Source organism: Mytilus edulis, chromosome 5 (genome assembly GCF_963676685.1).
Source record: "Mytilus edulis chromosome 5, xbMytEdul2.2, whole genome shotgun sequence".
Lineage (NCBI taxonomy): Eukaryota > Metazoa > Mollusca > Bivalvia > Mytilida > Mytilidae > Mytilus > Mytilus edulis.
This window is the reverse complement of record NC_092348.1, coordinates 56,561,376-56,569,847: the sequence shown is the minus strand read 5'-3', so window position 1 is coordinate 56,569,847 and position 8,472 is coordinate 56,561,376.

Genomic DNA, 8,472 nt, shown 5'->3' with positions numbered 1-8,472 from the left:
CAAAACGGTCAATAATTAACAAATAACGAGAGAATATTGAATCAGAATGGTACCTGTATTTATCTAATGGTTTTGGTTAATGCATTTTGATTTGCTGAAGCCAATGTTAAATTTTGGATCAAATGATATTAATTTTATTTTATTGGGGCGTTTTCTAAAACTACAATTTTCAAATAGTTTTGTGACTATACAATGATAAAAAAAATCAATTTAATCAGAGATATTAATGATGATAATAGATACATTTTCTCCTCCATGATATCTCCAATAAACTGCATGCTAATTTGTTCTAATAACTCAAGAATAGAGTATCTTTGCTGTATTTTGTATATCTTTTGTAATTTAGAATAATCGAGACTCTTCAGCTTCGTTCTTTATTTAGCTTTTTAAACTTGTTTGATTCGAGCCTTTTTTATGAGCCTATGGTCATGTTTGTAGACTAAACGCTCGTCTGCTGTACACAAGTATTATTAGATTTTGCTATCTTTACATATTTTACTTTTGGCTTTCAATGCAGATGTTTATTTGACAAATGTTTAAAAATTATATGAAAATGTCATTCCTATCACTAGATAAGTTTATAATCAAATCTAAGCCATTATGAAATTTTAATCATTTTTTACAGTATATTAATTTTGCCAATTTCACTGATCAAATGTTACAATTTCATGATTATCGCGCCTTGGCCGCAATGAATGTAAATTTATACAATTTAAAATTTAACATATTACCTATGTTATTTCGACTGATCGGACGGAGCTTACGTTTCAATTTGCATCAGGACAGCCTATTAGAAGATGTGTGGGATCGGATGATTGCCGTTGTAATTGTAATTACTGAATTCTAGTCACCTTTCATTGTCACCAAACAGATATACAAAAGAACTGAGTGTACGATATGGGACGAGAAAAAATGTTTAAGATCTATAGCATTTATATGTGCAAAACTAGGGTATTTTAAAGTATCGGCTATTGTATTTTTCTAATTGAAACTGTCGCGTCTGATTGTGAGATTGATTTTAAACGGGATTTATAAAAATATATATAAATAAAAATATACATGATCAATTATATTTGCAACTAATCCCTGTGCGTCCCCGCACTTCCGCCCACAACCCCACATACACAAAAAATAAACGCATTTTGGAATATAAGTAAGAAAAAGGTATTTCAAACGTTATTGAATAACGACATATGCATGTTGTGCAAATGATGTCGTCATAGTTTTGCTTCATACCCACCAATTCCAAAATGTGACAAATTTCACATGTTCTTAATCTTTGCTTAACCAAAAAATCAACGGCTGAGTCTTAATGGGTTTTTTGCGAATACACGTAAAGTGATTGCATATTTCAACCGGCTCGGTTTCATATTCTCTCTAATTGTCTTATTTTAATATTTAACGTAGCATTCACAAATAGATTTTAAACCAAAAGCAGATAACGATGTACAGCTTGAAACTTGTCTTGAACTATCGTGTATTATGCAAGTGATGTGAAATAGCTATATCTGGAAACATTTATCTCATGATTATTAAAGTTAAATATAAAAGCTGATAAACAATACGAAGCTTATAATATTGTACGCCAGACGTACGTTTCGTCTACGTAAGTCTCGTCATAAGCGTTCGAATAAAACAACTGGAAGGCAAATTCAGAAAAAACCGAAATTTGACCTGAGGCAGTCTTAGCCTGGGGAAAGAAAACCGTACACATTCGAGTAATTGAATGATGTTTGATGCCACTTTCTGCACCTTTTTGCTATTTCTTGATGGCCATTTTTAATTAGTAAGGGGAAGTCAAGAGTGAACCATCAATCTTCGGTAGGAAAAACTGACAATCCTAGTCAATGAAATTAAAGTCGAGCTCACAACCTCAGTGTTGACAGCTATGCTTGCTTCGAGTTGAAGAAAAACCTGAACATAGCAATGATATTTCATTTTAAAACAAATGAATTGACACTTGGGCTAGTGATACTTTCGTTACCAGAAGTAATACAATATTGTTGACATAATTCTTTTTTGTTATCAAGTTTCATAGAAACTATTGACAAATAGATTCATCAACTGTCGGAAATAATCTTCAAGTATCGTAATATCTCCCATATGGAACAAATATTTATTTCCAGCATCTAGTTTTTGAACTATCATATAACCTGATGCAAAACACGCAACAAGATCATCTTCGGACAAATACATGAAATATTATAAAGCGACACAAATATGATGAGATAACCCTGTCACCATCATTTATCTTTGACAAAAAGATTTAAAAGATTGATTGGTGTTTGGTTTTGTATATCATTTCATGACATTTCTAAAAAAATGTAACGCAAACAAACATCATGGTAATAAATTATGATGTCTTCAAATTGGCTGCATATGGAATCAACATTATTAATCTTAAACATTTAGATACACCAAACGTTCTCTATGACTAAATGGAAATGTTTGATGTAATATTTCAGGTAGAAATTAATTTTAAATAATATAAATTCATTGTTTAATGAAATGTTATCCCAAATAAATAGGATGCAACAAGAGAACATTTACGATTGTCAAATTTTAAAAGTAAAGTACGCGCGACTGGCACAAATATAAACTTTCTACCCTGGTATCTATGACGAGTTTATTTACGAAGTTGTCAGTCAGTGATAATATGGGCCGTTTGCCACCAAGGGTGTGATATTCCCAATCGATCATCGTTATGTATAGAATTAATTCACAAATATTGAGTACAAACCTAGGCCTGTAAATTGAATATGTTGTATAACATGTATCTTAATGGCTAAGTTTTACCATTAAACAAAATATGACTTGGATGGACAGTTATCTCATTAGAATTCGTACCACATACAATATATGAACTCAGTTCGGGGCTTTTTATAGCTGACTATGCGGTATGGGCTTTGCTTATTGCGAAGGCCGTACGGTGACTTATAGTTGTTAATTTCTGTGTCATTTTGGTTTACAATGAAGAGTTGTCTCATTGGCAATCATACCACATCTTTTTGTTTTATATTTCTTGTTAAAGAAAGATTTTATAGTATCACAATCTTTACAAATGTACTGCTATTGTCGCACCATTTTTCACCGACGGGTTTTCGTATACAGTGACCTTAAGTATGAGAACAGTCCAAGTGCGATCGAAGAACCGTGATGAAAAAAGGGCATATACACGTTCACTAGGAGGTATAAATTGAGGTTTTAATTGGTCGTTATATTCATCATAATACACGAAATTATTTAACAACTTTTAGAACAATATTTAATAAACAAAACTAGGCATGGAAAATATATAAGAAATAAACATGACTCGATCATTTTATTATTTTTCACAGGCACCGTAATTTTAAGTTTATTTTTTTTTTATCAAAGCCATGATAGATATACTTGGGCAACAAAGCCCGAAATTTAGTTCTCAGCAAATGTGTTCGATTGTCAAATATTTTGTGCGAACTATACGTTATGCATTCGTAATCAATGTTTAAAAAAAGTACTCATGTGATGTGGTAGGATAAAAATATTCAAATCTGATCGTAGAGTCAAAACACCCACCGTATAACCAGTTATAAAAGATCCAAACATAAAAAATGTGGAACAATTCAAATGAAAAAAACAGAAATCCTAATGTGTACCACACAACTTACAGAAAAAAACCAAATATAAACCAACGACGTCAACCACTGAATTTGAAGGCTACTGATTTGGGACAGCCACATAACATGTTTGTGACTGATAAGCCCTCCCTTAACCTGTGATTGTGGTGTTACAACACAACATAAGAATAAACTGAAAAAAATTGTCGCAACAGTCTTAATGAAATAAATCGATTCTAACCACAAATAAAACATCTAGCTTAAAACAAAATAGACAAAACGCATCTATGTAATATGACTCGCAGTTACTGAAAGCTTGTGCAAAGACAATTACAACTAAAAAAAAAGTATGCATCCCAGACGAAAGTATTTGTGGTAGAAAATAGACATGTTATACATATTTTTGTAAAAAAAATTAATGTAGATTTAGGACATTTTTTTTTAGAACGGTAACCACTGTGGAATTAAAAATATCTAAATTATGCTACCAAGTATGATTTCTCTATAATGTGCGTTGTGAACCATGTGTTATGTTAAGGAATACAGTTTGGGTTTTTAAGAGACAAGTGCTTGTGACATTATCCAATAAAAGATACAATTTATCAGACTATAAAATTGGCAATTTATATGCATTTTCCATGTATAGTTATTTAGGTCATTGTTTGAACTTTTCCCACTGTATTTTTTTACTTTTATATTGGTTTTACCGTTGAATAGTATATCAACGCACCGAGGTAGGTCTATTTAATGTGTTTTGCAACACCTGTCAATGTATCCTTTTACAATAAAGTTGTTTATAATATGATACTTTTATTGTAGTTTTTATGTAAGTTACAACTTGTAATGATTAGTACTAACATAATTGAAAACTATACTTCAGCCATAAAATATTGATCATTATCTCTATTTCTTAGAAATGTAACACGAGCAACCCTAATCGATTTACGGAAACAACTCTGAAGTTATTTTGTAATTTTTCCTTACGAAAGAAACATTAAACAAATTTATAGATTTTCATCCTTTTCAAAATGATACAAAAACCTTTAAAGGTCAATGAACACAGGTAAGTTGAACATGTCAATGCAACACTAACCCATTACGTTAATCAATATTGTCACAAGATCAGCATTGGTCAAGTCGTCTTGTATCTAAAAACCCTGTCAATAGATAATAAAGGCAGATTGTAACCGTAATTTTTTTTTCTAAATTGACACCAATGTAATGAAAATGGTTACTAGAGCGCAATTATTTGAAAGCTTATCCAATTAGGTGTAAAAATTGTCGAAAATAATATTCACATTTTACGAAGCATAGAAAATATCTTCCAATTCTGCACGTCGGAGCCATTAAAAAATGCCTTTTTCATTAAGCGAAAAAAAATAGACGATCTTTTTCAACTGAATTTTAAGTAAATTTGAGCCACATGACCCTATATATTTGTTTAGTTGTAATGCAATACTGGCATTTTTAGTAACAGGAACTGCTACCCGTTTTGCCCTAGTTTGTGTAGTCTTTGAGAGAAAAAAATACGGAACACCAGTGGAACCCAATGGAAAATGCATTCCGAATAATTGCGCTATTGTAACCAACAATCATGGCAAGGGAAGTGCCCTTTAACATTCAACTGATATGAACTATATGATATAAATAATCTTCCATCTAATACATACATTTAACGTTATATTAAAAAAAAAACGCTCAACTTTATAAAATCTTTGTGAAAGTCGATTTAAACATAGACACATGATATTTAATGCTGCTATGAATGATACCTGATCGAAGAATGTCTGCAAATATTATTAACGAAAGAATGATCAAAATGCTATAACTATGTTGAAAGTATGTCCTCTTTTTAACTGCAGCACTTCTATGTAGCTTTTCAAAAAGTTTAACGTTGTGATTTGCAAACCAACATAAGCATGCGCAATGCGCGTAATTAAACAGTGTAAACATTTTGATTTTAACTTACTCGTATTTGTTTGTTTAATTCACTTCTATAAAGTTAATTATAGTAAAATAATGACCTGTCAATTAGTTTATTGCGACCAAGATAAAGAGCAAAATGGCAACTCTAATTGTTTTCAAATATTTCATGTAAATAAACAAACCAAAAAAATCGAATTTCTGTTTCGGAAACACATTCCTGAATTGAATGTCTTTGAGAATGCTTAGAGTTTGAAGTTAGGAAAGACATTTATCTTAGATTAAATTAATTGTTCTATTTGATATAGTTTGTTATCAATGATATTTGTATATATTCAGGTTCACAAGCATTTTCAAAGATATAAGCAATGCACAAATTCAAAATAAAACATTTGCAAACTGGAATATGCTATAGGATCTATGTACATCGTTATTCAAAATCTTGCAATTTTACTTGTTGTGGAAAAATCATCTGCTAAATAATATTTGTTACTTAAAACATGTTGAGTACATTATGTCACTTAAACGAGACTTGAGAATAAAACAAGATAATATATTAGGCATAGATAACCTTAGCCGTATTTGGCACAACTTATTTGGAATTTTGGGTCTTCAATGCTCTTCGACTTGTACTTGTTTGGCTTTCTAACTATTTTGATCTGAGCATCACTAATGAGTCTTATGTAGACGAAACGCGCGTCAAGCGTATTAAATTATAAGCCTGGTACCTTTGATAATATTACAAATATCGATACATTCATACAGAAGGAAATTGCACTAGTTACATGCAAATTTATGTATAAACGATTGTGTGGGCACAGGAATAATTTTTGTTATGACAGACCGATGACGTACAATAAAAAAAACAACAAGGAAAATAATTCTGGTATTCATGGGCGTGTTGTGTTATTGAACATTATGTGATGCATTTAAGATTTTTACAATCACTTCAATATTCTTAAATGTTTGGACAACCTTTACAAAGATTTATGAACTTCAAGATTATAATATCATGCACTTGACGAAAAACACTTGAAACGTAATGGTGGTCTGTAAGATAATAATGATAATGTGCTATTATGAATATTGTTATATAAGCAAATAAAAAGCAAAGAGGCATAACGTGCAGTTTTTTTTCTATTCGTAATATAATAAACTCAACATATTAAGAAAAAAAAATTCCTCTTTATATAACCATTTCGGTGCTATCCTCAGTAAAAAGATATATTTTTAGAAATATCTTTGTACTTTACTTTAATCTTATTATTATAATTACAAATTATCTAAGTGATTGATAATTACAGCAGTTTAAGGGATTATTAATTAAGTGAAAATACAGAAATTGTTCAATATGATAACGTAAAAAACTAGTAAAATTGATTGAACTGAAAATAGATGCAAGTCTCAGAAAACAACATAAAAAAATGAAAAACAAAGTATATATTTGTTTAGGTGCCAGCTGAAGGACGCCTCCAGGTGCGGGAATTTCTCGCTACATTGAAGACCTGTTGGTGACCTTTTGCTGTTGTTTTTCTATGGTCGGGTTGTTGTCTCTTTGACACATTCCCCATTTCCATTCTCAATTTTATTTAATATCTGAGGTTGTGAAATTCAAGAACCTGAAACTTTACTTCGCTTGATAATTCATATGAAGATGTGCAATTCAATATAAGATCAAGCTTATGATTGGAAACAATCTTTTATATCGCAAATTACATTTAAGGCACTTCAAATACTAGGAATATTAGAAGTATTTAAACAAATAATAAGGGATTGAGTTTTTCGCAATAACTGATGCTATCAAAATACAAATCCATGGCAAACCAATGACATACTGGTTAGAATAATGAAACACATAGATAAGAGGTAAAGAGCATTGAAACTCAAAGCGTATTTAAACTTCTTTTGCTTAATTTGACTTTTTCTATTCATGCCTGGGGTAAAACATTTTTTTCTGATTTTTTCGTGACGGGAATTATGGACAAAAGTTATTTCGATTGTTAAAGAAATAACTTACATAATTGACCAATCAGATAAACGCCATCCACTGCAAGTAAAAAAATGTTCAAAAAAGTTACCAGAATATTTGGCAGGTCCAAATCTAATACACCAACTTTTTTCAAGCAACAATCTGCAGACAAAGTTATCTCACAGGAATGAAACGCGGGATTGTCTCTATTTCATAAGGGTAAATGAATGGTCACATAAATTTCGTTGTCCTGAGAAGTTACAAGCTTATTATAACTTTTTCAAAGCTTTTATTTTTTTTTAAATTCTTGAAAAAAACAATGAAGAAGATGTTTCATTTTTCCAAAAGTTTCTGCTATTTTAAGTAAAACAAATTAATTTAAGAATTTTTTGTTTTTAGCAGTATCAAATGATTACTCAAATAAGGGGTTGATACTCATTAGGGGCATAGTTCCCTATTTGGTGTAACGTGTTCAACTGTATTGAAGAATTCTTGTAGATAACAATTAATGAAAGAACTCCAGAGTACAATATTCTCATGAAAAACATAATATTTCTCACACTGTATAAGTCGCTCTCTTTTATGCCAACCTACTTATAATATTGGAACGTCATATAAGTAAACTTTCATTTACAGTGCATGTAAAACCAAAAACAGATGTTATTGTGTTTAAAATGTGAAATAAATGAAAAAAAGGCCTATTGGTTAAACAAATACAATACAATTATAACATGTATTTGTACGATTATCAAACCAGTTAAAGACAAAAATTACAACAACAAAATTGTTTGCAATTTTTTAAAGCGATTCTAAAAGTTACACAAAACTATCACAAAGATTAAACGAAATGTCATAAATATCGTACCAAAAAACTTTTTTTAAGTCATTAAAATAAGTAAACAACAAGTTTCTGCACATTTTTAAAAAGAATATAATCTGATACATGAGAGAAGAAATATTACTAGCACAATCAAAACTATAAAT